General features: G+C 43.1%; 1 protein-coding gene across 2 annotated transcripts in view; it reads left to right on the top strand.

Annotated features, from left to right (window-relative positions):
- Window positions 1-660: 660 nt before the first annotated feature.
- Window positions 661-12,147, top strand: part of SMIM14 (small integral membrane protein 14) — a 43,996-nt gene continuing 32,509 nt past the window's right edge. Inside the window, exon 1 of one of the 2 annotated variants that reach the window (XM_052780235.1) lies at window positions 661-877. The gene's annotated coding sequence lies outside the window, so the exon portion shown is untranslated. Of the gene's footprint in view, window positions 878-1,059; window positions 1,149-12,147 lie in introns of those variants that run through there. The other variant, XM_052780236.1, reaches the window with a different exon arrangement.

Raw genomic sequence — 12,147 nt, forward strand, 5'->3', positions numbered from 1 at the left:
ATGACACCCCAGCTCCTTGGCTAGGCACAGGTAAACCCAACTGGCTGACGTAAGCAGCCATGATCAGAAATTTTACTTTCTAACTTCATTGCACAGCATTTAAACGCATATTTTGAGGGATGCTTTAATTGCCGAGAAGCCTTGTGAGTCATGGGCTCCTAAAGAGGCTTCAGACTGCTAGTAGAGGAACTACACTGTAAATTCCCTCGTACTCCGAAGGTGATGGCTGGGGGCCAAGCAAGCAAAGCGACCGTATTTCTGACGGGGGCGCAGACCCCTGGCCGCGGGGGGCTGTGGCAGACCCACACGCACACCAGGCCCCAGAGGAGCTACTTTCCTCGCCCCTTCTCAGTGCTGACTTACTGGGGCTTTACTGAAGGCCGACGCGTTGCTTGAAAATGACACCGCCCGGCACGCCGGGCTACGGCGGCCGCGTATCCTCCGCCCGTGCAGCGCCCGAGCCTGCCTCAGCCGGGCAGCGAAGGCCGGGTCCCGGCTGCCCCTGCCCGGCAAGCAGCCCAGAGGCGGCGCGGTGCGGGCGGCCCCCGGGCTCCCGTGCCGGGGCGGCAGCCGCCCCGCGGAGGGCCGGGCCGGGCCGCGCCGGGCCGCGCCGCGGAGGGGCGTGCGCGGAGGGCGGGAGCCGCGCGGCGCCGCCCCGGCCCCGCCGCCGCCGCCGCCGCCGGGAGCCGGCAGATCCGGGTCTCGTGGCGCGGGCTGACGTGTGAGCCGGCCCGAAGCAGCGGGGCCGAGCCGCGGGGCCGCCTCTGCCAGCCCGGCCGCCCTGCCCCTGCCCCCGCGCCCGCCCGCCCGCCCGCCCGCCCGAGCCGCGCAGCCCGCCGCAGCCCCTCCGCGCCCCCGCGACGGCGGCCAGAGCACGGTGAGCGGGGGCGAGGGGCGGGGGGGGGGGGGGCGCCGCGGCGGGGAAGGGGAGGGCGCGGGCCGGCCGCGGCCAGGCAGAGCCGGGCCGGGTGTCCGCGGACACCCCCGCCCGTCCCTCCGGCCGGCCGGCGCGGAGCGGAGCGGAGCGGCCCGCGGGGGGTGGCCGCGGAGCCTGGGGAGCCCCCGGTGGGGGCTGCGGGGGTAACTTCAAGCCTATTGAAGTGCAGAAACGTCCCCGCTGCCGGGCGCTTCGCCGGGTGCTCGGGAAGGTAAACACCGGGAGAGCCGGAGCCGTTCCGCTCGCGATTAGGCAGCACTCTTCTTTTTCAAACCAGTGCAACGTCCGCCCGTGTTCTTTAGAGCTGGTCTGGTTTGGGTTTTTCTGGTTGTTGGGGGGTTTAGTGCAAAGTGGCACTCTTCTGTCGATTTTTTTTTTTTTTGTAAAGGCTCTCAGTCTGATACTTTGAGCTAAGGGGTTTTAGTTTTCTCTCTGTAAAGAAGCTGGAAGTGACATGCTGACACCAGGGTACGTGCTCCCAGGCTGCTCCCTGCTTTTTGAAAAGCGCGTGCAACTAAAGTGGGAGAAATTGAACAACGTCTTGTGAAAGATAATCTCAGGAAAAGGACAGCGTCACACTGCCGTTGTCTTATTAAAGATAGGATTCCTGCCAGGAACTCTTCATATGTGTGCTCCAAGATGTGATTCGTAGCAGATTGCAGTGGGGACGGGGTATGTTGGCCTCGGAGACCACAAGATATCGTCCATGGTCATTCCTCCGCAGCGGTCACCGTGCCGGCTTCCCCAGATGTCCTGCCCTGCAACTCAGCCGCTTCCTTCCATGGCAGTTCTGAGGCCTCAGCTAACCACCACTTCTACATGAATGTGGCACATGACCTACATCAAAAACTTTTGTTTCCTGGCAAACACCTGTTTGTCTAGTCAGTCTTCAGGATTGTCTTTTAGATTATAGATTAGTTGGTGTAGGGACTGTTTGTGTTGTATACTGGCTGAACATCCATGTCGATGCATATAGGTGAGTCAGGAAAACCATCTCCAGTTTTTAGAGGTGAGGACATCTAACTTTTTTGGTCTTAATAACTTATTATGTTAATGTTATTAGTGTGCCTGCTGGGGAAGGTACATATCTGCAGTGAGCATTAGCAGCTTACATCTTAGAAGTCTTTACATGCTTAGCTTTTAGAGTCCTATCCACTTTTACTCATTGCTGTTCCTTTCCAAAAGCAGACATCAGCTGGAAAAAATCAAAATGAGAAAAAAAGAAGAAATCAATCTTACTTTTGATTTCTTCCTATATACAGTGAGAGAGAATAAATCCTTGATAATTCCATCTAATTCTGGTGACCTGTCGAGATGAAAGAAATCAAGCTATTGTTGTTGATCATTGATTTAAGAAAGTGACCCTGTCACTGACAGCATGGCTTCAAATGGTAGAAGCAGTTGGCAAAATAAAAGTGACTGTAGTGTTAGCAGTACATCAGTCCATTCAGTCCTGAGCGCTGTTCCTTCCCTTGCCACTGAGGTGGGCGAGTCCAACCTCTGGTCCTTTTTGCCCCGTTTTGTAAAATATGAGATTTACAATTTTTGCCTAACTCTAGAGTGGTATTGAGTTCAGTATTTTAAGTGGTTTAAGATTATTTTGTGTAAGGTGCTAAACAAGTGCAAAGCCGTACTGGATGTGTTATTGGTCATTCCACAAAGTATTGTTGCGTGTGCTTCTCTGGCGGGCAGGGACATCCCTGACCCACTCAGGACCATAAGCCCGGAGGGTCTGCTTTAGAACTGAGATGGTGGTAACAGCCATTCTGTAGCTCTGGGTGGATCTTATTTTAGCTTATTTCGCTGACTATAGAAAGAAATATAATGAACATGGTTCTATGAAATTCCTTATACCGTGCATGTTGTGATGCTTTTGCAGCACCTTAACTCCAACCACAATCAAGTCCATTAAGTCCGAAGTGCATGGCCCCATTACATGGGCAACATTCTGCAGTCCATGTTCTTCCCTCGTTCTAAGGGAAAAATAAGAATAATACACTTGTTGTTAAAGAAGTAGTCTACATAAAAACAATTTCAAAATGCATTATGGTTTTAATCACTTTGTAACTATTGTACCTGCTTTCAAAAGGTTGGTATTTGGTTTTAGAGAAAGTTAGTTTCTAACTGACTTCTTGTTTTGTTACTAACTTCTCAGTTTCTACTTTCATATATTTAGACTTCAGAATTAGTGATATGTGAATGTTATTTGCATAACAGATGTGTAATAATACAAAGTCTATGTTTGTGTTTCAGAATTTTCCCTCCTAGATATTTTAGGTACTTGACATACATTCTTAAAGACCAAATTTTGTCTCTGCTGAAGTTTGTGATAGCAGAATTGGGCCTAACAACATCATGAGTCTTCACAGGGCCAGTACAATGAAAGTAGCAAGATCCTCTTTCTCTTCTTATAAGCGTGTATGAATGGAGGTGGTGTACGGTGCCCTGATAATACCAAGTATCAGATTCTTACTATGTATATTTTGAAGATTTATCAGATTACTTATCACAATAAATACAAAAATATTTTGGCAGATGCATTTATACATAGAAAAATTGATGTCATCCGCCCATATTCTGCTTGGGAAGCAAATCGGAGAGCCCATGAGCCTGCTTTGCATACATGCTATTACAGACATGCTTTGCATACATGCATTTACATATGTGCTATTACGCTTGATGTTAAGTACGCTTTCCATTTTAACATCCTAGGTTATAGATTCAATTTATTAATATGTAAAGATCTATGTAGTTGTTAACGAGACATCTGACTCTACAAGGCACTGAGTACTTCTTGGAAGATCCAAGTGCTCCCAAGTCCTCTATAGGTACAGTGGAAGCTGAGAAAACTTTGTAAGGTTATACCACAGAACCAAATTTTGCAGTCCTTTTTCAAGTTAAAAAAAAAAAAAAAAAGGCATTATTTTCCCAGAATAGCTCCTTCAGCTTGTATGCCTTGACTCACCAACAGCTACCTTCCCCAGTTCCCAAAGAGCCTCATTTGAAGAAAGACTCCTTAGCTCCTCATTATGAAGGAATACAGTCAGGGATATGGGAAGGATCAGTCTGTGTTAGCTGTGTTAGTCTTAACTTCTGCTGGAGTTTAGTAGCAGTACAGTGGAGGAGTATGGTCCTATCCTCCTCTTTCCATCCCACCACCTATTCCACGGTATTGGCTGGGGCTGGGGCAAGAAAAAAGTTCCTTAGTGATGATTGATATGGCTTTTCATGAAATATTTGAAGATGCTTGGGGAGCAGCCTCTGGCACGATTGGGTGGTTGTACGTTTGCATGGTTATTAATTGAACAAATATACTTCAGAGGCTTTAGTCAAAGTGTCTAGCTGGTATTTTTATAGATAATGGAACAAATTAGTCCCATTTGGGTGGGAACAGATAGAATTACACTTGATAAAAGTTTTCCTCATTAAGATTGGTTCTGATTCTTCTGCAGCTCTGCATGCATTAAAAACCATGGCTTTCTTGAGCTAAATATAGTTTCATTCTTACTTTATAAAACTGCTAGACAAATGTCAGATCCAAAGCACTGAGCTCTCCTAGGAAAGAAAAGATTTTTAACAGAATGAACAGAAAAGCTGTACAAAAATGTAACACCAACCATTTATGTGATATAAGCAGCTGCGATACTTTATTTGTTGAATCTTTGTCAAATACAGACCTCTAGTAATAGAGCTTTGGTCTTTTTTTATTCCTATATTCACATGTATATGTTCGTATATTTCCTGTCAGTTAATCATAAAAGCTTTATTTTTAGCAAGGCAATATTTTTAGAGAACTTGATAAAATAGTTTATGTCATTTTTCATCCATTAAAAAGTTAGTTTATGGAAAAAACAGCTGTCCAAATGAAATTACATGAAGATGTGAAGTTGGGGGTTAGCTCTTCAAATGGTTGGACTAAATCAAATGTGAAACACAGCTTCCTGGTGTGAGTGGCCTTAGTTTAACAAGAATTCCTGTGTGAGTGGTTACGGTGTCGTTAGGGGCTCATCACTTTCATATCCAGGTGACACTGATGGCACCTGTCATTAAGCACCCCTATTTGAAAAGACTAGATATAGCTTTTATCAGAGGGCACCATGAAATACAGAAATATTCTTATATATAGACTTTTCTTGAGCCATGGAGGTTGTCGGATGCTTCAGTTTCAAGTCAGTAGCTAGAACAAAAGTGTCTAAAGATGAAAAATACCTTCTTTCCTGCGGGAAAACTGTGGAGCCAAAGGTGAGATGTGTGTTGCAGACTAATCCTGATCCCGTGAAATAGTACCATAGATTTTCCTTGTGCAAATTAATGTAACATATTTAAAAATCTGTTGCTAGTAGGTGCAGGGGAGACTTGTATAATTTGCATAGCACTTTCCTTTTTGATAACCTAAACTAGTCTGTGAGTCTGCTGAATTAGATGGATGTTATTCTCTGGTAAAAACTGGGTTGTCTTTTAGCTAAACATATGTAAATAACCAAGCCCAGAAATTTGTTAATTGCTACAAATTCCCTCTGGTATAAGTACTGATTAAAAATATTCTAATTGATAAGCTTCAAATTGTTTACTGCAGGTATATAGAAAACCTGATTCAACTTCCATTGAAGTCGAAGACAGGCACCCGCTAGCTTCAGATAAAATTTGATCTGGCCTAAAGGGGTTAGCAGTAGGGCTGCCAGGGAATAGAGCTGCTTTCATCTGAAAATTGAAAATCCTGCTATCTTTCTCAGCATGCTGCTACCCTGCTAAATCTGTTTGCTGAGTGGCAAGTTATTAGAAACATATGTCATCCCTGGAGAAAAAAATAATGAAAATATTCCAAAGAATTTCAGTATAATTTTGTGTTTGTATGTGATGGGAGTAACATTAAGAAATAGTGTATTTTTACAGTTTTAAGGATTTAGTAAGGTATTTTGTAATCTAAACAATTGTACTCTTAATAAACAAGTTTCAAAAAATTTCATAGCTCATGGTTTAGGGCTGCACTTGCTGGCTCAATATGGTGGAAAAACTTCCATTTTTATTTGTTTTGAAACTGTACATTATTGTAAAGGAGTGAATAAGATAATTTTTTAATGTTTATTTTTGCTAAGAGGTGAAATGTTTAAAAATTTCTGAATGATTGACCCTCCAAAAAAAATTACTTCAAAATAATGAGTTATTGCAGGCCACCTGAGCTGCGGTAACTGCCTGGGTGCTCACGGTTAGCTCAGGGCAGCTCTGAAGTATCTCAGCTTAACCTTTTTCTCTTACGGACTAAGCAAAGTCATGTTCACTCAGTGTTCCCATGGGCTAACTGCGTGTGCGGGGACCATTGCCGCAGCTCTGCTGCTGTGCAATGGCTTTGTTACACCGTGGTAACTCATGAATTTGAGTCCTGAGCCTCACTGGGTGACCTTTAAAGTTGGATTCGCTTTGAGCTCTCAGGTTGCTTTTGTACGTTTGAACATAATAATCATAATCTTGATTCCTACATCTTGGAACAAGAGCAGAGGTATTTTATGGATAGGTTACATAGTTTGTTATAGGAACATACTCTTTTTCCGTACTTAGTCTTTTAAAGTAAATGATTAGGTTTGTATTATGAAGCCCAAAAGCTAAGTGCAAAACCTCTCTGGGTGAGGTAACCAACAGCAAAGTCAGTTTCCCAGTTCTACTCCCATGGGGAGGCTGATGTGAGATGCTCACCTCTGCAGTTTTTCATCTGCAGGGACTACCCTTTATTCTTCTTTCCCTGCAAAAGTCTGCCTCCCTGGAAGGCCAGCTCCTCTTTTGTGTGTAGCCACTTGTTCAGAATCAGGCCTGCCAACACATTGCGACACAAGCCTGCAGCCCTGGTTGGCATGGCGCAGCGTGGGTGTCCTCTCAGTGCTGGTGCAGAAGTGCTCTCAGCAGGGGTTTCAGATTCAATATGTGTTGCTTCCAGCAGTAGCCCATCGCTCGTACAGCTGCAGGGGTGCTGAATTTAGGAGGTTGGCAATTGTTTCTGGGGAATGGGAAGAAGAGTGTCGACACAAGCAGTGGGGGAGTCTATAGTGCCAGAGACACTAACCAAAAGCAGGAGAGTAAGCAAATTTGCCTAGGAGCTGGCTCTTCTACTTACCACTCAAGCGGAAAATCCTGTTAAAGTCAATGAGAGTTCTTGCCTTACTGAAGACCACGGGAGAGGGCTCCCAGTTTGTTCTGTAAATTGGCTGAAATACATGTTAGTAATTTTACAGAGGATAGCCCACCCTTTTGCATTAACATATGTAAACCAAAATTATGAAATAGCCATCAGTCATTCGGTGCAATGGGAATAATTTTGTTGTCCTAGACAATTGTCACAGTCTCCTACACTAGAAATAAATGTTAAAGTGAAGCTGGAGCATTTACTTAGCAGCAAGAGGGTATTATTCTTGGACAATGTTCTGTATCATTGACATCTTCTCTCAATTAGCTTTCATATTCCAAAAGATTTCTTCCAGAAAAATGTCATCATTTTAACAAAAGGATGACCAAATGCTGACAGCTGGAGTTTGGCAATAACATTCTGTATCAAATATCAGTAAATGAATTCTAAAATAGCTGGACTGCTTTTTTGGTCCATGACTGGATATGCATAATTAGCTCCTTTTGAAGTGTTTTGCCCAGAAGAAATGTTAAGCCACCTGCATGGGAATAAGTAAATAGCTTTTTTTAATCTTGGTGGGTCTTATTTAGCTCCCTTGGGGAGTTCAGTTTTGATCACTGACATCAACCTTATAGCCTTAAAGCCTGAAATCTCGCTCTCTCTCCTCACATATTGGGGACTAGCCATGAAAAGGAAGGTGGGAAACAGAACTGGAACAGTGGGGGGTGTCAATGTATGAGTTCTTGTCCTCTGAGAGTTGTGCTTGACGCTGACAAGCCTTAATTAAACTGAAAGAAGCATCTGTGTCATCTTCTGTATTTACCAGATACACCATTCTGTATTGAACTGATGCACCTCAGCATACCTGTAACCTTGGTTAGCCTTGTCCACAAATAGTAAGTTTCCTACCGGGTTCCTACTAGATCCTGCCGCCCTTTAAAGCGGTGTGAACTTTTTCACATATTTTAGTGAGAGAAGAGTTGTGGTGCTTGGCTGTGAAAGGGCTTTGACCATAATTATAAGTCTTCTAAGTTTTCATGCTCTGGCCCCTGCTTCACTACTCTAGGTGCTAGAGCTGTTGGCAGAGTCACCACAAGAATTTCCTGACCCACTCAGAGCAAGTCCAAATGTCCGCATTGGAGTGAAAACGCTGGTGGCCCAGCAATGCTCACAATGTTGTGGTGGTCACACAGCGGTGGACTCGTGCTGTGGAGACAAGGGATGTACCAGTGCTCCACTAGTCTTGTGAGACCATCAGAAAAAAACATCAGGAAGATCCTTAGCACTTACTTCTCAGTTCTGAGCCTGTCCCTGCTCAAAAGCTCCTTCCCTGATTTCAGCATGTCACTGTAGTATCCTTCAGTGGCTGGCTCAGCATTTCTTAGCTTCTTTGGGTTTGCTTCTATTTTTAAGGAGTTGTTTTGTATTAAATTAGCATTTGTAAGAAGCACCAGATGGATGACACTGGAAAATTTATTCATAATCTACTTAGCAAATGATTTGTGAGGTGGTAGCAAAGTTACCCACTAGTATGCCTCGAGAAGAATGTGGCTGGATGAGCAGTTCTCTTGTGGAGCTCCTACTGGTCTTGATGTCTCTGTTGAAACCAACAAGAACAGCACCAGTTGCATACATCTGTGCGCACGGTTAAGCAGTGACTTTTCCATGAGGAAAGGAACTGGCTTAGCTTAATCTGCATTGGGAAGTTCATCTTAGATCTTGTTAATTATCCTGAGAAAAGTTGTAGTGTAAAAATACGCTTGCCAGCTCATTAGGCTACAGCTGGAAGTCCAGGGAGACATGCTGATGCTTTCAAGTACGAAATCAGCTGCTTTCCCCCCCAGCCCCTGGAATTATAAGGAGAGTGAAGAGGATTGTTTTATACTCTGAAAGCGTTGCTGTGTCTAGGAACCCTCTTTGGGTATTGTATCAGCTATCAAAATCATTGCAGCTCTTTCCCCTAGAAAAGCTAAATGGATGATCTGAACTGGGACAATTAGTTGAAGAAAGCTGTAATTGGAGCCACGCTTTACTGTGGCAGTGCTCCTCCTGGCAGGACCCACATTTATATCCTGCTGTTTTGCTTTTGTTGCCCAGTCAGCCAGTTGGTTTTCTTTTGTCCTGAAAATGCTATTTTATGCCCAGGAGGAGGCCTGGTAGAAAAAGATCATCAGTAGTCCTCTAGAGATCTGTGACCTTGCAGAACTAGGAGATCCTGGTCCACTGAAGCCAATGGGAGTGCTGGTATTTGTTTCAGTAGAAGTAGGATAGAGCTGTAAGCGTGAAAGAGGTGATGGGAGAGAGCCTCTCTTGCACTGTTAATAAAAGGGATTAAAAATTACCATTATAAAAAAGCCAAGTATAATGTTGCAGTGTTTCAGACTTAAGCTCTATGAGGGAATATTTACTTGAACTATCTAAATTACAATAGTAGAGGAGAACAGATCCTTGGAATGTTTTAATTAGTATCAATTTGTATACAAGATTCTTCTTTTTTACAGAACCTATTTTTAGCCTTGTTTGAACAGAGGAAGTTGCTTTGTAAAGGAAGTTTCCTTAGAAATTTTCAAGCTTATTTTTGCCAGTTCTATAACCCTGACAGTTTAAAACTCTTGCATAAAAAATGCAGACCACCTCCACTGGTTTCTTATGCCAGGCCCTTGGATTCTGGATTAATTTTGATTTAGTGCAGTGTCCTCCCATATTGCCTTAGAATCATGTATCCATTAACTTCAGACAGAATAGCATTTATTTATTTTAAATCACTTCTTATTTTTCTCTTTATTTTCTCCCTGTATCTGTAGTTCCTTTTGTGATGTTTCTCCCCTGTTCAGCTACAAACACTTTTGTTTTCTTACACTATCCTGTAGTTTTATCCTGTGTTTAGTTATTCCCTTCCTTTGCTTTTTTAATGGCCCTTTTACCATTTCTGCATTGTTCCTCCTTTGTATTGCTCTGGTGATGGGAAATGTGCTGCATTTCCGGTAGTAGCAATTGAAAAAACTAGAAATTTCACCAAGATCTTTGCAGGTAAAATCAGCCAGTCCCATCTACATGTATCTCTGTTTTGTTTTTTTAAGAGAGAAACCCCAAATGCATGCATAGTACTTTTCCCCTCAATGCTCTAACCCAGTCTGAAGAGAAACTTGGTGCAGAAATCAACGGATAAAACTCCCTGGCCTGTCTTACTCGCAAAGTTTAGCTGTAGAACTGAAATAATAGGAATTTAAATAGTAGGCTAGCGAGTTGGATGTAGGTAGTTAATCAAAAGACTAACAAAACACTCAGGATTCTGTGGGAGGGTGGATGTGCATGAAGTGCAAATATTACAGAAGATGGCTATCAACAGGAAAATGCGTTATAGAACAAATACAGAAAATTCTGACTTTGGCTGGGATTCATTGGAATTGAATGTTTAGGCACCTCGTGGTTGGTTGCCCTACTGCAGATACCTTTATCTATTATTTTACTGTATACCTAATTGATGTTGAATTGGACTTTGTGTGACTAGGCAGGGTTCAGTGAGTCCAGTCCCTAGAAAAGGCAGGATTAGAAACAGATTTTGGAGTAACCACTTGTACCAGAAGCATTCTGAAGCGCCCAGTGACGAGTCAGCTGAGGTGCCAAGTGCCCCTGGAGTACTGATGGTACCAGGGGAACAGAATGGCCAAGGAGGAGAAGAAAGAGTCCTATAAAAGCAGAGATCAGGAGCTTTATGAGGAGCTGGTCACAGCAGTCTCCTCCTGCTTTAACTGAAGCAAATTTCTACCCCCTGGGTTAATGGGTACTATGGTCACACAGTCCCAGAGCCTGGTAGTTTCTCTGGGACAGGACTTCATGTGCAGGATTGCAAGGGTGTTATGCTACACGAGGCCAACGTACAGGATGTTTTAGATGCTAGAAGAGAATACTTGGAAGTCATTTGAAGATGAGTAAGATTATACAGAAGAACCAAACTTGGGGCGTGCTGTGAGGAAAATAATTACAGAAAGGCTCAGGTATTGTAAGAAAACATAGATACTAAGATGGCTTAGGTGCAGGTAAAAAGGCAAGAGAACAAATCCTTTTTATAGAAATGTGGATTCTTTAGGAGATCATGGAAGAGTATAGGAGAGAGGGTTTCTGCCTCTGACAGTAAGATAAAAATGAACATTTTATCTTTGGGGCAATGTATTGTTCATGCTTTGTGTATGGCTTTTGCTGTTTTAGCCCTTTATCATTTTTCAGAATGCCTGCAGAGGCATAACAAGTAATTTCCTTTCTTTCTACATTTTTATTTTAAATTTTATACATATTTTAATTTGTTCTGCCACATTTCTCTCAAACTGAACTCAGAAGCAAAATTAACTTCATGGCTTGTTAGAGATATTTGACAATTATGCTTTGAGTTATTGCAGTTAGCTGAAAAACAATAATGAGGAGCTGAATAGGGTTTTGTTTCTTTTTAAAGTAATGTGGAAAGATTCTGTTACTTGTCTGCTGTACTGTGAGGTATTCTGCTCCCAAAGATTTCTTACCTTCAATCTTCAAGGAAACAGCAACACAGCAAAAATAGTTCTTAGCAGAGGAAATCTTCAGCCATTGTATGTATCGTGTGTGTGACAGTCTACGTTTTAAAAGTGCCTGGATCCAGGAAAGATAAGAATTAATGGGCTTAGAGTTTTGATGCTGAAGATGCCAGGTTTAGTCCATGATAAATCTGCAGTGACTCTGATTTATGTATCATATATAGTGAGTGTTTCTTTGAATATTGGAATGATAAATATTTTTACACACTCCTTTATACCAACGAGTAGAGATCACCAATATGTGCACTTTGACAAGCTTGCTAATCAGCACTGTATTGGAGTCACATTGGAGGGCATCCAGCACATGGAAAATTGACAAAACTTCTTGTTTGCTTTCATGCTAGAAAGGAATTCAGTTTTGTAATGATTAGGGTGGAGAGAGGCAGAGTATAATTTCTGTCTCCCAGAGCTCACCAGCTGCATGCTGTTTACTCAGGAGAGGTGTTGCTGATTTGGGAAATAATGTATAGTCATTGCAATAATTTAAAATACAGAAGAGTCTCCAGGTACAAAAAAACAATCAGACT

Source organism: Harpia harpyja, chromosome 2, assembly GCF_026419915.1.
Source record: "Harpia harpyja isolate bHarHar1 chromosome 2, bHarHar1 primary haplotype, whole genome shotgun sequence".
NCBI lineage: Eukaryota > Metazoa > Chordata > Aves > Accipitriformes > Accipitridae > Harpia > Harpia harpyja.